The sequence below is a fragment of the Carettochelys insculpta genome, chromosome 7, assembly GCF_033958435.1.
Source record: "Carettochelys insculpta isolate YL-2023 chromosome 7, ASM3395843v1, whole genome shotgun sequence".
NCBI classification, from domain to species: domain Eukaryota; kingdom Metazoa; phylum Chordata; order Testudines; family Carettochelyidae; genus Carettochelys; species Carettochelys insculpta.
Window position 1 is genome coordinate 31,510,485 of NC_134143.1, and position 20,188 is coordinate 31,530,672.

Genomic DNA, 20,188 nt, shown 5'->3' on the forward strand with positions numbered 1-20,188 from the left:
CATGCTCAACGGCTACAGCAGTGGTCATGCGCAGGGAATCCTGGCTTCAGACATCGGGTATCCCGAGGGATCTGCAGGCGAAGATTGTTGATCTCCCCTTTGACACGCAGAAGTTGTTTGCAGATTCAACCCATTTGGTCCTTCACTCCAGTAAGGACTCAAGAGCTACACTCAGAACCCTGGGTATTTATACCCCTCCATACAGGAAGAAAAAGTATTACCCTCAACAAAGACGATACCCGTACCAACCACAGCGTGCTCAGTACCAACGGGGCTACGACCAAGGGCGACATCAACAGCAGCAACAGTATAGAACTCCTAGGCGACGTTCCCAACAAAGCCGTGCATCCTCGGGGCAGGCCCAAAGGCAACAAGTTTGACGGGCAGGTCGAGGGCTGCACTATCACTACCATCGCGCAATGCCATCCCCAGCTGATGTTCCATCATCGCCTCCAACCGTTCCACCCCCAATGGCAAAAGATCACCACAGACAAATGGTACTGGAGATCATAGCCACGGGTTACGCGATCCCCTTCCAGTCGCTCCCACCGCCGAAACCTCCACCCAGGCCCCACCTCAGGGATGCTTCCCACGAGGCGAGACTCAAACAGGAGGTGGACCACCTTATGTTCATAGGGGCGGTGGAAAGAGTGCCGGAGCGATTCCAGGGAAAGGTTTTTATTCACGATACTTCCTTACAGAGAAGAAAACAGGAGGCTGGAGGCCCATCTTAGATCTTCGGGGCCTCAACCGGTACTTGCGCAAACAACGTTTTCAGATGATCAGTCGCCTCTATACTCACGGCACTGGACGATGGAGATTGGTTTGCAGCCCTCGACTTACAAGATGCGTATTTTCATATAACGATCCACCCGGCACACAGACGCTTTCTCCATTTTATGGTCGGCAAGGAGCATTTCCAATACAAGGTTCTTCCGTTCGGCCTCTCCTCGGCCCCCCAGAGTCTTTACCAAAACCCTGGCAGTGGTGTCAGCCTACCTGCACAGACAAGGGGTATTTATAGTCCTATATCTGGACGGCTGCCTACTGAAAGAGGCCTCGAAGGCAGAGGTACCACGCATGATACCCGTAACAGCAGACACGTTTTCTTCGCTGGGCCTGGTCATCAACGTCGCGAAGTCCTAAGACCGACCCCACACAGGACATAGAGTTCATAGGGGCACGTATAAACTCTATTACAGCAAGGGTCTATCTACCCGACGCCTGCTTTCGCGCCATCAGTTTGCTGGTGCAAGTCATTACATTCAGCCCCACGGTGCCGGTCTTAACGTGCTTGTAGCTGCTAGGCCACATGGCGGCGGCAACGTTTGTGGTGCAGAACGCCAGATTGCATATGCGCAGCTTGCAACATTGACTGGGGAGCAGCTACAAGCCGGCATCCCACACTGTCCGCAGGGTGGTGTCGCCCACAACAGAGGTGCGCAGATCCCTGCAGTGGTGGGTAAACCCCAAGAACATGCTGACAGGGTACCCTTTCACCAACCACAAATCTCTCTTACTACAGACGCTTCCCACATAGGATGGGGAGCACACATCGGCGACAAAGTGATGCAAGGACTATGGTCCCCTACGGAACAGTCACTGCACATAAATATACTGGAGCTCAGAGCAGTGTTCAATGCCTGCAAACACTTTTGAGACCACATACAAGGCAAAGTAGTCGGGATCAATACAGACAATACCTCCACCATGTTTTATATAAATCGACAAGGAGGAGCTCGATCCCGTGCCCTATGTGCGGAAGCAGTCCGGCTGTGGAACTGGTGCATCGCCAACAATAGAACGTTGAAAGCCTCGTATTTGCCGGGCGCCCACAACGTGAAAGCAGACCAGCTGAGCAGGCGCTTTGCACTCACACACGAATGGCAGATCTGTTCCGATCTGCTACGACCGATCTTTCACACATGGGGGTTTCCTCAGATAGATCTGTTTGCCACTCAGCACAACAAGAAGTGCCCCCAGTACTGCTCCAGGGCAGGATTGGGGCGGGGGTCCCTGGGGGACGCATTTGCGATTTCATGGAAGGGCCCCCTACTTCACGCGTTTTCCCCCCACAGTGCTCATCCACAAGGTCTTGCATAAAGCCAGAAGGGAGCGCCCGCATGATTCTAGTAGTCCCAACGTGGGATCAACAGCAATGGTTCCCCTTGCTTCTGCGCATGTCGGACCGCCCACCGCTCCCCCTTCTGGTGGCACCAGACCTACTCACACAGGCCCAGGGGTCCATAGTGCACCCACACCCTCAAGGCCTGCGCCAACAAGCATGGCTAATCCATGGCTCGGCTCCCTAGAGAGCACATGTACGGAGGGAGTACAGCAAGTCCTGGAGAGTAGCCGAAGGACCTCCACCAGGAAGACCTACAAGCAGAAATGGACTCGATTCACTGCATGGTGTTCTGCCAAGCAGTTAGCTCCCCTTGATGTTCCTATACCTGTAATACTAGAATACTTACTGGACCTCAAGAGGGGTGGGCTTTCCCTATCCTTGCTAAAGGTCCACCTCGCTGCTATATCTGCTTTTCAGCATGAAGAGGAGGGGCCCATGGTATTTGCCCATCCTATTGTTACCAGGTTCCTGAAGGGGCTGGTAAACCTGTACCCCCCTTGGAAACCGCTTCCACCATCGTGGAACTAGGACCTGGCGCTCAGCGCACTAACGGGCCCACCTTTCGAACCCTTAGCCACAGTTTCCCTATGTCTCCTTACGATAAAAACAACCTTCCTCCTTGCAATCACGTCAGCTCGCAGGGTGAGCGAGCTTGCAGCAGTTACGGCAACGCCGCCCTGCACAGTATTCTCAAAGGAGGCGGTAACCTTACGGCTGCACCCGGCCTTTTGTTCCAAAAGTTTCTTCAGAGTTCCACCTTAACGAACCTATAGTTTTACCCTCATTTTACCCGAAGCCTCACAGCTCCGGCAAGGAGGCACGCCTACATCTCCTGGATGTGAGGAGGGTGTTGGCCTTCTACATGGACAGAACTAAGTCCTTCCGGAAAACAGACAGACTTCTAGTCTCTCTCACTCCCAGGTCGAAAGGAGAGGGTCTCTCTTCACAGAGAATCTCGAAGCACATTGTGTCCATATAAAAATGTGCTATGAACTTCGAAAGACTCCTTTGCTGGCCCTGCCTAGGGCTCACTCCACCAGGGCGGTGGTGGCGTCAACAGCCTTTTTCAAGGGCATCGCGTTAAGACATCTGTAGAGCGGTAACCTGGTCATCCTATGACACCTTCGCCAAGCATTATGCTCTGCACTGGGTATTCGAAGAGGATACCCGTCTGTCGACTGCAGTTCTTTCAGGGGCAAGCTGCACATAAACTGATTACCCTCCTCCTTACTTGGGTTACTGCTGGGTAGTCACCTGTTGTGGAGCACCCACGGGGACACTCGTAGAAGAAAGAGAAGTTACTCACCGTAGTAACGATGGTTCTTCGAGATGTGTCCCCGTGGGTGCTCCACCACCCACCCATCCTCCCCGCTTTGGATCTGTGTTTAGTGTTTTTCAGGAGCATCTGAGGCGGTTGGTCAAGGAATTGGCGGGGTCCGGATTGCGCATGTGGCCGGGGACGCGCAAGGGAGCGGCGCGCGCCGGCGCATGCGCAGTCCGGGAGAAACTGCTGGAAAGTTTCCGATCTGCGGTGCTGGGGCAAGCCCGACACCTATTGTGGAGCACCCACGGGGACACATCTCGAAGAACCATTGTTACTACGGTGAGTAACTTCTCTTTCTTGGGGTCTCAAGCTGAATCTGTCGTATCCATTCACTCTAGGAGTGCAGACTTCCCCAGGGATACAAACAGCAACAGGAGTCAGTACAGGCTGTCCCTTCCTCTGTGCTTAAGTGCTGAAGAATTCCCGGTGCTGAGGCTGGTTGACAGGAGTCCACTGTGTCACAAGGTCCAGCCAGATCTTCCATACTGAGCCAGAGAAGCCTGCAGGTTAATTGGCTCAACTGCTATTGTCAACAGGGGTACTTCTGTTACAAGATGTCAGAGCAACATTAAGGTGGTACAATGCCATAGCTTTGCTCTGTGAGGGGGGGACTGCTGGAGACAAATGACAATATCTATCTACCCACCAGGCTTGAATTTCAAGTCACTGTCCCCTTCTCTGTCCTCTCCCCGTTGCTGTCTCTTCAGCCGGATGTGCCCTAGTAAGAGGGATGCTGTTACTTTCAAACATTTGAACTGTTTTTTCATGGGCTTCCCCCCTACTCCAGCTGGGTGTGTGTGTGTGGGGGGGGGGGGGCGTTTAAAAACAAACAAACAAAAAAAACAACAACTTCCAACTAGAAGGTGTTTGACTTAGTTGCCTCTAAGACTGTTTCCATGAGGCAAAGTAAGTCAACCACGGGTGTGCAATTCTAGCTTTGGCAATTTTTTTTTAAAAGCTGTGCATCTGCGTTTGGCTAACTTGGTGCCCATGCTGAGGAGGGTTGACAACTTCTCCTGTTGACACCCCCCGCCCTTGTGTCTCACAAGGAGTAGAGGGGAGGGGTCATATGTCCAGCTAGATGTGTGAAATCCAAGCTTGGAAGATGAACCCTGAGCAGGTCTGTCTTCTGGGCTAGTATAGACATAGCCTAAGCACCTAGTTTCACCACCCAAAATCCTCTTACTCTGAAACCCAGCAACAAAAAATCTGGAGAGAGACCTGTCAATGGACAGGGGAGGGCATCAGGCACCAGGAAGCTTGTGTGCTGCTGTGTTCAGTATATAAGCAGTAGCCAGTTGGGTTTTTAACACCTCTTTTCTACACCCCTACTGACTGCAGGAGCCGTGACAGGACCATCTCCTTCCACCTTTTGGGAACAGATCATTGCACTGATGAGCATCAGGGTTCTTTCAAGCTCTCCTGGGGACATGCTCTGTTCTCACTCCTTCCGCAGCATACATGTAATTACTGGTAATTACTATAAGGATGTGCAGATGAATGGGTGTGGTGAGAATCTTGTGTGGGTGTCATCAGTACTCACTGGCTGTCTCAGGGTTGCTCAGTGTTGGAGACACAGCAGAGAATAAAGCCCTGGAGAAAGTTAAGCTCTGGTTCCAGTTGCAGAAGGATTTTTAATCTGGAAACAGCATGGGCGGCATGTGGAAGGGCTGGATGCTGTTGGCTGCTCTCTATTTGGCTTCCTACCAAGGTAAGGTCAGGCTGGCTTGGCCTTTTCAGAAGAGAGCATCAAGACCCCTATCCCCAGCCACCCTGGTTGTATCTGAAAGAGGGGTGTTTGCTTTCAGGCCCCTTCCCAGCTCCCCTTCTCCACATCCTACCCTCAGATACCAAAGGTTTGCAACATTCTATAGCTTCTACTTGTGGCTTAACCCTTGCCCAGGTAGGCAGTGAGCACAGCGCGCTTGCCCTGCGTTGAAGGGGAAGGATGTACTTGATCTGTTTCCAGTGCAGCAGAGCAGGGACAATGGTGCCGGAGGTCAGAGTAGACTTTCATTGCAGTCTAGAGTGACCTGATTTTTGTATATAGTGCATACAAGATTGTAGGATTGTTAGGTGATGGCACATCTGCCTCTAGGTAGAATCTGCCTTTACACAGATCCGTGAATGGTCTACTCTGTGTTTTTTTTTTAAATGGTTGCCAAAAAACTCGGAAGCTGTTCTCTGGATTAGTACATAATTGCATGTAAGGTAATATTGGCCATGCTGCCAAATTTCAGTTGATGTTTGGGTGAGTATTTGCTAGGGTTACTATCTCGTGTGACATCACCACATCTTCATTGGCTATAGAGAAATCTCAGGACTGGATCTTTGAATATTTGCTAGTAAAAGTCAAAGTAAATATTAAGGTCCTAACTTACCAGTAAATAGACTCTGAGAATAATCCAAACTCACCAATACCTACTGTACTCCTCAGACACTGATTGCAAGACCTGTTTATCTGACCTGAACACATGATCTCAGTTGCAGCAGCTAGGGAGAGGCAAAGAATCACCAAGGTCCTTGCCAACTTCCCTTAGGGAAAATCCATCCAGTACAGAAGTCAGCAATCGGTTTTACTGTGTAGGTGGAAATACTTAATTTAAATCTAATTTTCTTGGACTTGGGAGTAAGATTTCCTGAAGTCTGGGGAAGGTGCTGATTGGGTGTGGTGCTCTGCTCAGAACTTAACAGGAGGACAATCACCAAGGGCATCTGCCCTCCTTTGAGGAACAGGGAATAAAAACAAAAGCAGAGTCAGAACCAGCTAGCTGGGAAATTTGGGAAAGTTTCCCAGCTGCTGGCATGTCAGTGCCTGCAAAGCAGATCTGTAGAGCGAGGATGCTTTTCACACTTCTGGGCTAGTCTGGCCTGCAGGGTGATGCAAGGTGGCATCATGTAACACAACTATGCAGGATGCTGTGATTCAGGAAGTGAATTAAGCTAACCTAAATTAAGGCCATTCCAGTTCTTTAACATTGATGCAGATGTTTAATGCAGTTTGACAAATCCCACAAAAAATTCCTTTTTAGTTAATTTGGGTTAACTTTTTTTGGTTGTCTCTGTAAACCCAGCCCATGATTCTACACAGAAGACTGTTGCACAATAATTACCCTTTGTGTTCTTATTCCAGGGAAGTGTGTAGGCAAACCTTAGCCAGCACCTTTACAAACACAGGGGCTGACGAAATTATCTGCCCTTTAACTGTTCTGAGCCCCAGGATGCTTGACAGACTTCGCTGGGCCCTTGGCAAGGTGGAGGGGGCTGGCTCTGGGCCCTGGAAAGTGCAGGGCCACAAGTGGAAGGGTGGTGCTAGGGACCAGCTCCTCTCCAGCCAGTCCTTCCGTGCTGTCCAGGGCTCTGGTGATTGATTTAAAGGGCCTGGGGCTACAGCCCTTGCCACTGTAGCTGCAGCAGCAGTGTCCAAGAGCCCTGACAGCTTTGAAATACCTGGGCCACAGGGCAGCTGCTCTTTGCCCCTCCATGTCAGCAGGCCTACTGAGCCCCTATCTAAAGAAGACTGGGGAGTGAGGCGTTTAGTGTGGTGCAGGTGCCAGACGTGGAACTATGCAGGGTGTCTGATTCCCATTGGACTCCTTGGGGACTTAACATGGTCTTGATATGGGATGGGATAGGGCAAACACAATAGTGGATATCCCTTATGTCTGGCCTACCTGGTGTATCTGTTGGGCCTGTAACCCAAAGGAACCTGAGCTCACGGGTTTGGGGCTTTGCACCCATCAGACATTCGAGGTAACAGAGAAACTTGGAGTTACCTGTAGTTTTAGGTCCAAGAGTTGAATTTTCTGTTTCTACTTCCCTTAAGCCTAAAGCCTTTGGCACAGGCAGTCAGGTTCCCTTATTTAAGTGAGGGAGACCATCTCTGCCCCATATGGGGCCCTTTGGGGTTCACTTTTATGACATGTAGCTGGGCTAAAGGGAAGCACTGCTCTATAGACATGGAGTGAGTTGGGGTGGGTGTCAAGTTTATACAGAGCCAACTCTGGGGTATGATTGATCATTCATAGTCAGAGATTCTGAGGCCAGCAGGATGCACTGTGATCCTCTAGTCTGACCTTCTGGGGAACGCAAGCCACAGAGTTCTCCCCAGAATCCTTCCTGCAGCAGATCTTTAACAAAGTGCAGTCTTGATACCAACACTGACATGATGGAGACTCCATGACAACCTTTGTAAGTTTTCCAATGATTTAATTACCTTCACTGTCAAAACATCCACCTTATTTGTCTACCTTGAACTTCCAGCCATTAGATTATTTTCTATGGTGAAATATTTGTTCCTGATTGTTTCACATAGACTGTAATTAAATCATCTCCTTGAGCTTCTTTTTGAGAAGCGGTGTATGTTCAGCTCTGAGCCTATCACTGAAGGTTGAGGGTTCTGTATGGCATAAGCTGCACTCCTACCTACACGAGATTGCACCATCTATACCCACAGTGCTTTTGCAAGCTGAACAGATGCATCCTGCCTTCAAAGAGCCTGGTCATATTTGGTCAAATACCACATATGAAAGATCAAAAGAGTGGAGTTGAGCCCTCACTAATCAAAACTGCTCTCAAAGCACAAAAATTTTGTGGTGTTCATGGTACCCCGGTGCATGGACACAGGCCTGCTGATAGGGTGGCCCAGCATTTCAAAAGGGCTTGGAGCTCCAGCTGCCACTGCTGCTATTTTGGAGCTCCAGGCCCCTTTTAAGTGGCAGAAGTGCTGCTCTGGGGCCTACAATGGCTACCAGCCCTGTTGTAGGGAAAGGAAGCATCACGAGCATATACTTGGTTTTGGTCTACCCTACAGCCTTCTGCTAGCATGGCCATGTGGGTGAGGATGCAAAGAGGTGGGATTCCCAACCCTCAGAGCTGGGCTGGCAGAAGTCCCTAGTGTATATGTAGTTCTTCTGGCAAATTGGCACTTCTCCCATTGTAGATTGTACCTCTTGGGGGGCTGAAATTTTACTAGACTACTACAAAGAGCAGCTTTGTTGGGACAGCTCTGCCCATACTAGGGACTCTTTGCTGTACAGACGATTGGAATGCCTAGTAAAATGTCTCTGGTGTGAACGCAGCCTTAGTTGTGCCTCACTATTTTTCCCGAAGCAGGTGTTCATGACAGTCATATCCCTCCCCTCCCTCTCGCTTTGATGAAAATAACTTTGGCTTTTGTCTTCTCTCCAAAATGGTTTCTTTCCGCTGCCTTGCTTTGAGGGTGGTTTGAGGCTGCGTTGAAGTCACCTTCTCAAATCTTTCGTAACAAAACAAAACAGCAGTGAAGTAGCACTTTAAAGACTAACACAATTTTATTAGGTGATGAGCTTTCAGGGGACAGACCCACTTTTTCGCACCATAGCCACACCAGAACAGACTCAATATTTAAGGCACAGAGAACCAAAAATAGTGATCAAGGTTGACAAATCAGAAAAAAAAATTATCAAGGTGAGCAAATCAGAGAGGAGAGGGGCAGGGAGTCAAGAATTAGATTAAGCCAAGTATGCAAAAGAGCCCCTATAATGTCCCAGAAAATTCACATCCCAGTTCAATGTACTACTTTCATAATTTTTTCTGAAGAGCTAAAACTCTGATGTAAATCAGCCTGTTGCCTATCTCCATGGATTTGCTGAAAAGCAAATGAGGACTCGCCTTTGGGACTGACTGTAAAATACTGTGGCTACCAAATGCTAAGCCATTCTAGAAAGCTGCACTGTGGCATCTATTAGTATGGATGCACTTCTGCGTGCCTCAGGAGTGGTGGAAGCTCCTTAAAGATGTGGGGGTTCAAGAGCACCTATCCTTGTGCCACCCCACCTCGGAGCTACACGGCCTCTTGCCCTCTCCTTCCCCAGCCATTGCTCACCCTTAGTGCCAGTAAAAAGCTAAGGCCATTCTTCCCACCCACCCCACTTCAACTTCCTGTCCTTCACAAAGGTTCTAATACTGGCATAGCTTCTCCCATATAGAAACAAGGTACAAAAGTAGGTCAGCTTCATGCTGATCTTATTGCACAGCTGAGCCCTCAGAGTGTGAGGCATATTCTCCCTAATAATGTCACTGATGGAGTATGTCATCTGACACCAACAACAGAGCACAGCCCGTTTTGTAAGACTAATTCGTCTGTGTTGTCTGAGTAACTGCTATTCAAAGCTCTGTGGGCTCTTCAACCAACACCTTGCCCCACACATACCTGACAATGTTTTCATTTTACATTTTCTAGCAGTGGGTCTGTGGATGCTGGGGAGGAACTGAGTTAGCTACTGACTTCTGCCAGTTCAAACTTTTTTAAAACTTGACACCAAATGTGTTCTTCTCAATCTTAGTTTTTGGTATGGAAGTGACTCTAACAGCTGTTATAAGTCTTCTGTTTTTAACAGAGGCTGCCATTATTTGAATTTAATCTTAAACATTTTTAAAAATTAGCATTTAATTTAAATAACATCCAGTTTTTTTAAATAACTTTAATCCATGCCCCTGGCAGGAATCCCAGCACCCTGGCTGTTGCTAGAAGCTGGAAGTGGATTGGAAAACAGGGCGCTCATCTGAGAAATTGCTCTGGATTTCTGTTGCCTTTGACCTCCTCTTTCATCCTGGTCATAATATAGCATGTGATAGTTTGTAGCCAGGACACGACTTTGAAACTAGACTGAAGGGATCCATTTTAGACTGAGACCTATATAATGTGATGTGCAAGATGAACCACGTCCTGCTCTCCAGTGTAGCAACAGGTATGATTGCTTCACTGAGCAAGGGGGAGGTCAGCATGAAATTCAAAGCCAGGGTTTTAGAAAATTTATCTGACACCATTTCCTACACTTACCGAGACCCCTGTAAAAATAAGAATGAGGCATCTCTAGCAGTGCCCTAATGAAAATCCCATGTCCCCTACCTCTCCCATCTGCTGGACGATGAGGATATTGGCACTCTGGCAACATTGCTGCCCTTATTGCCAGGTCAGACTCAATGTTAGGTAGCTGCGTCTGGCTATTAGGTGTCCGATCAATGTAAGACCATCACCTCACCCTGACTACAAGGGGCAAGGGGCTTCTAGTTCAGCAGCCACTCTGACTAGCCTTGCTTTGGGGCCATACAAGGTTGTGCTCTTTTTTTGAGGGGGGGTTCTATACTGCAACACCACACCCGTTAAGGATCAGCCTAATGATACACTACCACTGTGGAGCATGTTGAGTTTGCACCATTGCCACTCCCATCCATAATCATTAAGAGCTCACATGACCTGGGGAAAACAAAGGTTCTAATCCATGAAAAGTGTATATTGAAGGATTCCAACATTGATCAGTGGTGATACATATTTAAATGGGGAGCTGGGTTGGGGGCATAGTAGGGGCCTCAATTTTCTTTCGATAGTAACTATTTTTAACATGGAAAAATTCAACAAATCATAAATACGTATATTCAACAAAACTATAATTTTTAAACAAATACTTTATTTTGGAGCTCTTATAAATTATTGCTGGTGTTTTCGCCCCTTCAGACTACAGTTGTCTTAATATATAAGTAATACATGTTGCTACTTGTCATTGCTGTTTTCACTGGCAAGAGCTGAAGCTGATTTTGTCAGGTCATTGCAACATACTACAGCTCAGTATACACACAATATGGTATATGGCAGTTTGGTGCTCTGACACAGCTCATAAATTTACAAGGTGCATTGCAATAGCACTTGAATAACTTCAAAATATGGAGGAGTTAGCAAGACATTGTTTGGTGAGGTTTTTTTGGAAAGAGAGGCTTATGTGTTGTATATCCATCCATTCGGCAGTTGCTCAGTTGGGGATGCGTGGGTCCAGACAACCTTTCCATACCCATACCTGCAGACGTTCTCATTTTCTATCAGTGCTTCAGTGGGTGACGGGAAGGAACTGGCTTCGGTGTTGATGTGGTGCCTTTGCCAATCTTTGTTGAGCTTCTGACTTGGGGGAACTATTTACTGTTCACAGAGGCAGCCATGAATTTGGTTGCCGTTTCAGTGACATCTGGTCTTGCTGCATTGATGCCAGTTGGCAAACAGTGGCCGTTCCCAGCTCACAAAATCTTCAGAATCTGTGTAGAGGCCAAAATAGGAAGCTACTGTACAGGGCCACCTAACAGACCAGGCACAACATTTCTGTGCTTCTCTGCAGCCACATGTTGCTTACAGCTCTCCTTCAGAGGGATGGTTCCATAATTGCAAATGATAGTAGGCAGTATACAAGAGAATGATGCAAGAGTAAGACAAATGGATCTGTCATCTGATACTCCTACAGACTTCTCTTTCACAACCATTGCCATTTACTGTACAAGGATGTTGGCTTGCTCATGCAAGCTGGGTCTCTCCTCTTTTTTGCTCACCACGTGTCACAGGTTTGTTTTAGCTGGGGCATTGTGTCTCTGCACGACCAGTGCTTTAGTGTGTGCTGGTAGGGAAACTTCTTGTCCTGAGTGCTGTACAAATGATGTCAATCAAATTTTTCTAATATTTGGTAACTGTCAAGACTACTCTACGTGCAGGTAGCTGTGTGCTTATCTTCATCTGATGCACTCTGCTTGCTATTGTAGCACTCTGAGCTAAAGTCTTTGTCCCCATCTAAGACAGGGAATACATCACCTGCTGCTAACGTTTGTTTGGTCATTAAATCCTTGATGATACCATTCGTTGGCCAGCACACTCACGCACAACTGTGGAACCACAAATGACTGTGCAGGGGACTTTTTTGTTTTCTCTAGAGCTGCTTCACCTCTTTCTGCAGCTGCTTCTTTTAGTTTTAACTGTGACATGCTAACTATGTTCCCACCAATCGTTTCTATCCATGGGAAGATTTTTTTTCATCCATGTGCAGAGTACACTTTAATATGTGCACAGAGGCCTGTGGGAATGTGCACCACTAGTAGAAACAAAAAGCCTGTCTGTGGGCACTTTGCTAATCAGCTGGACAGCATTTGACCATCTCCTGAATGGCCACACCAGTGCACAGCTTACAGGGAACACTGCTTAGCATGGGATGTTTTTCTTGTTTCTATCTTTTGAGGTGCCTCTCTGCTTGCATGGATAACCTGTAAGTGGACACTTTCCGTGACGTAGGTGAGCATCTAATCTTCCTGCATCAGATCATGCTTGGAGTTGCTCACATATGCCACCACTAAAACCCTTACATTTGATGTTTGTCTTTATTCACATTGCCTGGTCTCAGTCAGGTTTCATGTATTAGGTTGGCAGTTGAACATCCATTTGTAAAATCACTCTGTTTCTGGAAAAATCAATCATAAACTTTGAGAAGATAAAAGTGCATCTCTGTATACTTATCATTTTTGTGCAAATATATTACAAACACAGATTCAATGAGCCTGTGTTGTTCTAATCAAATTCTTTTTCAAAGAAAGCCAGACTATAAGCAGAACACATGTAACACATGAGCAGCAAGCAAGCTGCAAACTGCAAGCAGGTACTGGTAGTTGGCATGGAAAATCAGCAATGAAAAGCATAAAAGAAAGACAGAGTAAAAGCCAACTGCTGCCCACATTTGATTTGATTTATAATCTGTTACTGTCTATAATTGTCTGGTATTTGACATTAATTCTCATGAGTGAATATGGAAGTGAAGTGAATATGCTCTGAGAGTACAAGAAAACATATTATACCTTCTTTTGGGAGTGGAAGACCAGAGACAAGAGAGGGTACTAGTGGGACATACTATTAATACACTATGGCTGTGTCTGCTTCCTAGCTAATTATGTTCCCTGCAAAAGTATTATGGTGATGCTTTCATTTAAAAAAATTGAAATTCAATAAAAACTCTTTCATCACTGAAAAGTCTGAAGGGGGTTGGTAATGGGCACCTATTTCAAAGTGTTCAGCAGTGACATGGTGTCAGCAGGCAGTTTCTTTGAATTTATGGTCTTGACATTCAGAATCTGCAAAAAAAAAAAAAAAAAAAAAAAAATTGTATGACCACTGAAATGAGAGAGAGCTGCAAACTTGAGTTTGTTTTCATCGTCTGTCCTTACTTCCTAGGAGTTGGAGGGAGGTTTCTGCTACTCTCTAGCCCCTGTATATTTGGATCCTGCTTTGTCGAGAAGTTGCCCTAATAATGTCTCTATGTAGCTCAGAGCCTTTCTGTAGATTCTGGATTGACAAGGGTCATTTTATTATCTGTCATAAGCCATGTTTCAGCCTCTTGCAGAATATTAAGTAAAGGAGATCAGATTTTTTTGCACAATTTATTTGTAGAAGCCCATCTTTTCCAAGTGACACTATCTGTACAAAATTGGCAACACTACTGAAGTGTCTTTAAGAAATTCTTCTATAATTTTTACTGCACTCATTCTCAGTTTTTGTTTAACAATAGGTGCATTTCCTCGCCAAAATCTGAGTTTCCAAGAAAGAAAATTTAATGGAAAATGGGTCCATTCTAAAACTTTTGTGGAAAGGTTTATTGTATTTCAACTAGCTCGACTGTTAACCAAATTTGAGACTATGTCTAGGTTAGAGCAATTTGTCAACAGAAGTTTTTGTTGGAAGATATCTTCCGACAAAATTTCGGTCAACAGATTGTGGCCAGACTGCCAAGTGGATTCCGCTCTTTCAATCCTCTCTGACAGAGTGGCCGGAGTGCCTGGCCAGTCTCTTGACAAAACAGCCAACTGGGAGCACAACAGACTGGGATGCCCACCGTGCTAGAAGCCCTTTGTGTCAGCAGAAGGCCCCCCAGAACATCCCGACCAGCTTTTTGTCAACAGATCTGTCGACAGAAACATTCTTCCTTGTGGTGAGCAGGGTAGGGCCGTTGACAAAAAGCTGCATTCTGTTGACAGAACGCCTTTGGAAATCAGGATGCTCCCCTGGGTTTGTCAATAAAATGGCCATTTTGCCAACAAAACTCCCTAGGCTAGACATAGCCTAAGTGACCAACCCTCTCTCTGTAATAAGTGGAGTGGAAGTCACTCCCCTGCCCCTGTTCCTGCTCAAATTTGCTGCGGTGAGTAAGGCATTTCCAGGTCTAGGACTTCTGACAGGTAGCAAGTACAATGATCAGTGCACCATTTGCAGCACAAAGCCTGGAACCATCGGAACTGGAAATAACTCACTCCCCAAGAGGCAGACTTGGATACTCTGTAGAAGTGTAAGAAGAACTTGATTGAAGGCCAGATTCTGCCTGCTACTTTACTTGTGCAAAGATGGCTGGAAAAAATGCCCTAGCAGGGCCAGTTGAGGATTACCCTGGTGTGAAGCACTCCAATCTGCTATAAAGCCCCTCCTCGGCTTTTTCCAAATCCCAGACCAAAGGAAAGGGGACATGACTAGAGAGTACAGTACGCTAATGATACTCAGCTGCCTTAAGGGCCCATACAGGTATTCTAAATATCAGAGGCCAAACTGGCCCTGTTGACTACCAGAGCACTAAAGTGGCTTAACTCTATCTTTGCTCAAGCCACTTCCCCCAGCTATGTTGAGAGAGACTCTGACAGGATAAACGTCTGGCCCTTCATCTGTAAAAAAAATAACACTCTTGGTGCTATTGTATTATCCAGGGCAGCATCTACACTACAGCAATCTTTGAAATGATGATCTTCTTTCAAAAAAGAACATCATCCACACACAAAAAAGCAGATTGAAAAATGAATTTGCTTCTTTTGATCGAGTGCCTCCACACAGCCCCCGCTCTTTCTAAAGAACAGGCCAAGGATCAAAAAATCAGGCAACCCGAGGGCTGCTCTTTTGGGGGAAAAAAAGGGCCTGCAGAGCATCTGCACATTTTTTTTTAAGAAAGATGCTTTCAAAAGGAGGTGCTGCTCCTGATCCGGGTGTGGAAGAGGGTTTCTGGAAGAAGAGCTGCTTGCTTTCGACTTAGGATCAAAAAAGCACATTTTGTGTATGGATGCTCTGTGTGTTCCTTTGAAAAAGGGCCTGGTTTTCCAAAATAAATTGCTAGTGTAGATGCGGCCCATTTGTGTAACCGTTAAATGGCACAGGTACTTCTAAACAAAATACAAGATGAGAGCCAGAGCCAGGTGTCTCTTACAGGAGTGTGTGAGGTTCCATGGCCTGCAATGGTCAGACTAGATGGCCATGAGCCTCTGACCCTCGTTGTTATTGGATTACTATTTCCATCTCTGCTAGAAGCCTTGGCTGTTTCTGGCAAATGAGCCCCATCAAGAATACAAAGTGAGCAGGTGACTGAGTGCATGAAAACATGAACTGCTTCGGTAAGGCCAAGGCAGACTCGTCAGACTTTGTGGGGGACAGCTTGAGCACAGCACAGATTTTGGCATCCAACTGGTGGGAATGGCTGGTTGAAAACAAATGGGTAACACTGATTAGCTAGTTTGCCCTTCCCCTGTATAACAGGTGGAGAAACAGGTGAAGAAGGGTGTCACCCTTGCAGGTGAGTATTTATAACCAGACCGAGCCATGGTATGTCCTACTCCCTTTTCCAGTGTGAGAACTCAATTAACTAGAAAAACAAACCTTGGTTCTTTTCTCCTCTCTCCTCCATCCTAAGGTTTTTGTTTTTTTCTTGCAGGTGTTCTCAAATTTTTAATCTTTCAACTAATCGGTAATTTACTCCCCTCCCCCAGCACTGGGGCCCAGGCAGAAGAATCAGTTGATGAGACTTAAATATGCCACTCATAAGAAAAGTGTGTGAGAGGTTTCCTTGGGAAATTTGAACTACTAATTCTGACCTGGAGCCTTAATCCCACTATGGATGCTTCAGTATGAGCTGTGATGCAATTCATCCTGATTTGAAATCTACCAGCAGATAGCATGTAAACCTAGAGAAGATAAATGAACGCTTTCCAACGTGGGTGCTAAAATTAGGTGCGTACAGGCTCGGAGAGTGGCTTGGTTTTTGAAAGGTACCCACTGACTTCAAATCTGACTTCTAGAGGGCTTGAGGGTATTCAGCACCTCTTGAAGATCAAGTCTTAAATATGGATTTAGAGCACCTCATTTTAAGCATCCAAAGCTTAGACGTTTTGGCTGGAGTTTCTAGCTAGTTGTTTACTGTTAATATTGTCAACATTATTTCAGTTGTATTTACACTAGTAGTTGGAGGCTCCATCCCAGAACCCAGATCCCTTTGTGCTAGGCTCTTCTATAAACTAATCCCAAGTCAGGTTCCCCAGTGCAGCATTCTGAACATAAACAGTGGGAAGATTTTTAATTGCTATTTTTACACTTTTCTCCTCTGCCTCACTGCATTTTTTTTTTGTGTTTGGTTTTTTTCCTCTCCTGATTTGTTTTTGAGAAGCTAAATAATACAGTAAGAGCAGGAGAGAGCTTTTAAATTTTTTTGTATGTGAAAAGTATAGGCAGCATAAATATTTGAACTACAATATTGATGCGAGTTCTGCAAATATGTTCATACCTCTCCATAATGCTGCTTAGCTTCTACCTTTTTTAGCAGGTTTTGGATACTGAAATATACAGCTTGCAAACACATCATCATTTGCCTCCATAGGGGTGTGGATAACTAAAATCTTGCCAACACATAAAACTAATCTGCCGAGGACTGGAGCAGCCCATCGTTAAGAGACATTAGGGCCATGCTTCTTTAGGAGTCATAGCAATTCCCACCTGATGTACAGCTAACAGAGGGCTGTGGAGGGTAGGAGGGGAAGCAATAATAAGAGCACGGGGAGGGGGCAAGGAATTGCACCTGGCAGCCTTTCTGTACTTTTCTCAACTGGCCTTTGCTAATTTGCTTGATTTTGAAAACTAATCTTCCCCATCCTTAATTTTAAATTATGGACAAAAATTTGTTTTGAGGGTGTCACATTGCAGCCCTCAGATAACTTCAGATACATCCACAGTTACATGGAGTTTCTTTGTAACTAGACCAAGGGCTGGCTCTAAAAGCTCAGGGCGGATGCTCCAATGTAGCATAACAAAGGAATCTTGTTGCTAAACTTGTTTTTTCTCTGCAGTAGCATGTCAGTATCCGTCAGAGCTCTGGGCTAACATGTGAGTCATGTTGAAGCCAGTAATTTGCAGTCTCCACCATCCTGCGCTGGATAGATCCATTTGAATTTAGCCCAGTGTTGCATCATCTGATAGGCAGTCCCTGACAGTCCACCAATTTCTGTGAGGGGTGGGCATGGATGATGCCTTTTTTAAAATGTTGCATTTGTTATTTACTTGGAAGATTATTTAATGGCCCCATGGTGGGGTGTAAAGTAACTGGGTGGACTATATGAACTGCAAATACCACAGCCTTTGGGTGTACATTAGCCATTTTAAAGAGAACCAAATAAAATTAGAGCAAAGGCTTGAAATTCCCATTGCATGATCCAGAGCTGGTGTGCATGCAAATATAGGGGCTCCTAAAATATACTTGTTCAGTAGAGTAACCCAGTATATGAGGCCTCTACCACCCCATACAGTGCTGTGAGGTTTGCTACTTCTCTCTCTCCCACTCCTGTTCTGCTTTTCACATGTCAGCAGGAGGTCTTCCTTTGGAGTCCTCAGAATGCAGAACAGGTTGAGAGGAAGTGGAGGACACAGATGAAAATCACAAGAGGGGAGGAGGCGCAACGAGGAGTCAGGGAAGAGAAGAGGGACATTCAGGAGTGAGAAACAAATGGAAGGGCTTGCTGCTCCCCCAGTAAGAGAATGTGGGAGACTTACAAGAATGAAGAAGAGATGAATGTTATTTAAGCCAGAGCAGTGTCTGTAGACAAACTCATCTCCTACAATGAAACCAACATGCATTTCTGGCAAATTCCTAGCAACCCTGGAGAGTGAGCTGGACTTTTGTCTTCTTTGTGAGTCATCAACAGAAGTATTTACCAAGTTCCAGTCCTAGGGAAAACCTGGGCAAACCAAGTGCTGGCACCAGGTTGGCACAAGTGTAACTGAGGGTTACTTGGACTTCAGTCCCTTTTAGTCACGGGGATAGATAAAATACGAGAGATGCCAGCTCACCTTGGGCTCTGAAAGTCAAGGAGAGTTTTCAACACAGACAAACAGGGAAAAACATTTGTACTCATACACTACCGCTATCAGGTAAGGAAGCTAGTGAGAGACAGGGAGGCCTATGATGCCATTCCTACAGCTTTCCTTTTGGAGTACTTCTAGCATGCTTTGATTTCAAGGCCTATGGAAGGACATTGTCTTTATTTCACAGCATTTGCATTTTCAATCACTAGTTATTCTGTGTGAACTGCCAAAGGTGTGCAACGACTGACCTCCGTAATGCCTTGGTGGGGACATGACAGCTGTGGTCTTTATGCTGCACACCACTAAAATCAAAAGGTCAAGTGACTGAGCAAATAGGTTATGGTCTGGGGGCTGGGAAGTTTATCCTTTGCCCTGGCTTGGCCATCTTTCATTGTCACAAATCTGCAAACTCTGCTGCAGCAATGGAAATAGCCCAGAGAGGCTTCGGGGAAAAGGTTCATTTCACACAAATTTAAGACTTTTTTTCATATTACACTGATGGGAGCAACAGAGTTACAATTTTTTCAAAGTCCTGTGACACCTTATAGACTTACAGGTCTTTTGGAGCATCAGCTTTCTTGGGCAAAAACCTGCTTCGTCAGATGATGAAACGGGTCTTTGCCCAAGAAAGCTGATGCTCAAAAATCTGTAAGTCTATAAGGTGCCACGGGCTTTCTTGTTGTTTTTGAAGACACAGACTAACTTCAGCCACCTCTCGTACTTTTTTCAAACTGCATTATAAACTAAAACTGCCTCTTGCCTTTGCCCACTTTGGTCAGTTACTGCTTCATTAGACTTGGCAGTAGCCTGATGTCACAAACATGCACATGGGCCACCTCAGTAGAGCTGGCTGGTGAGATCTGGTTGGGAATGTGACATGATCATCTTAATGGTCCATTTACAATCACTTGCTCGCTGCCTTCTGCCCCTCCCTTTGAGACAGAATTTAGCGCACAGCTATGTTGTTTATTTACATGTCATGTGGCACACCCAGAAGAGCTAGCCATGGCTCATTGTGTTAGGTGATGCACAAATACAGAACAAAAAGAGAGCTGGTAAGCTGGTTGGAACAGGGGGTAATATAAGACACGAGGCACAGAATGGATGTAGCCAGGCAGCAAGGGGAGCCCAAGAAAGCCTGAAACTTTACTGATCAGCCTGTGGGGAGGTGATCTCAGCACACCAGCTGCTTAACCATTGTCAAGTCCTTTGTAGCCACCAGAGCAAAGGAGACAGCCTGGGACCAGCTCTGACCTGACTTCCTGACTCTCTCCTTCAACTATGTGAAGCACTGAGTTCTGCAAAGAGTATGGGAGCTCCTCTGTTACTGCTCTGCATTAGTACCACTGTGGCAGTTGCTCTTGTTGTGGGTACGAGTTAGAGTGCCCATATTTCCCTTTGGTGAATACGGAACACCTGGTAAAATTGTTCAAATTCAAGTGAGTTCAATGTCAATCAATCAGAGCTACACGATACCGTCCCACAACCAGGGCCGTGGGGGTGGGGGGAGAAAAGGGCAAAGCGCCATTTGACCTTGACCTCAAGCTCAAAGAGGGCCTCAGATTTTGACAGGTGTTAATTTTTTGGCATTTGATAGGCTAGAAAAGCATTTGTTAAATTAAAAAAAAAATTCCAATTCTGTCCCGCTCTTTTTGGACCCTTATTTTGTTTTCATGTGTCGTCTTTTGTCTTTTACTTTGTATTATGATGTGTGAATGCAAAAGCTGGGGGTGGCCTAGGCCTCTCTGGCCCTGTGAGAGGCCCTGCTCCCAAGACACTTTAAAAGCTCTAGGGC

General features: G+C 46.1%; 1 protein-coding gene across 1 annotated transcript in view; it reads left to right on the forward strand.

Annotated features, from left to right (window-relative positions):
* The first annotated feature begins 3,856 nt into the window (after positions 1-3,856).
* The window catches only part of LOC142015831 (prosaposin-like), a 40,893-nt gene continuing 24,561 nt past the window's right edge, over positions 3,857-20,188 (forward strand). The window contains exons 1-2 of the mRNA XM_074999684.1: positions 3,857-3,958; positions 4,794-4,915. The gene's annotated coding sequence lies outside the window, so the exon portion shown is untranslated. The remainder of the gene's footprint in view (positions 3,959-4,793; positions 4,916-20,188) is intronic.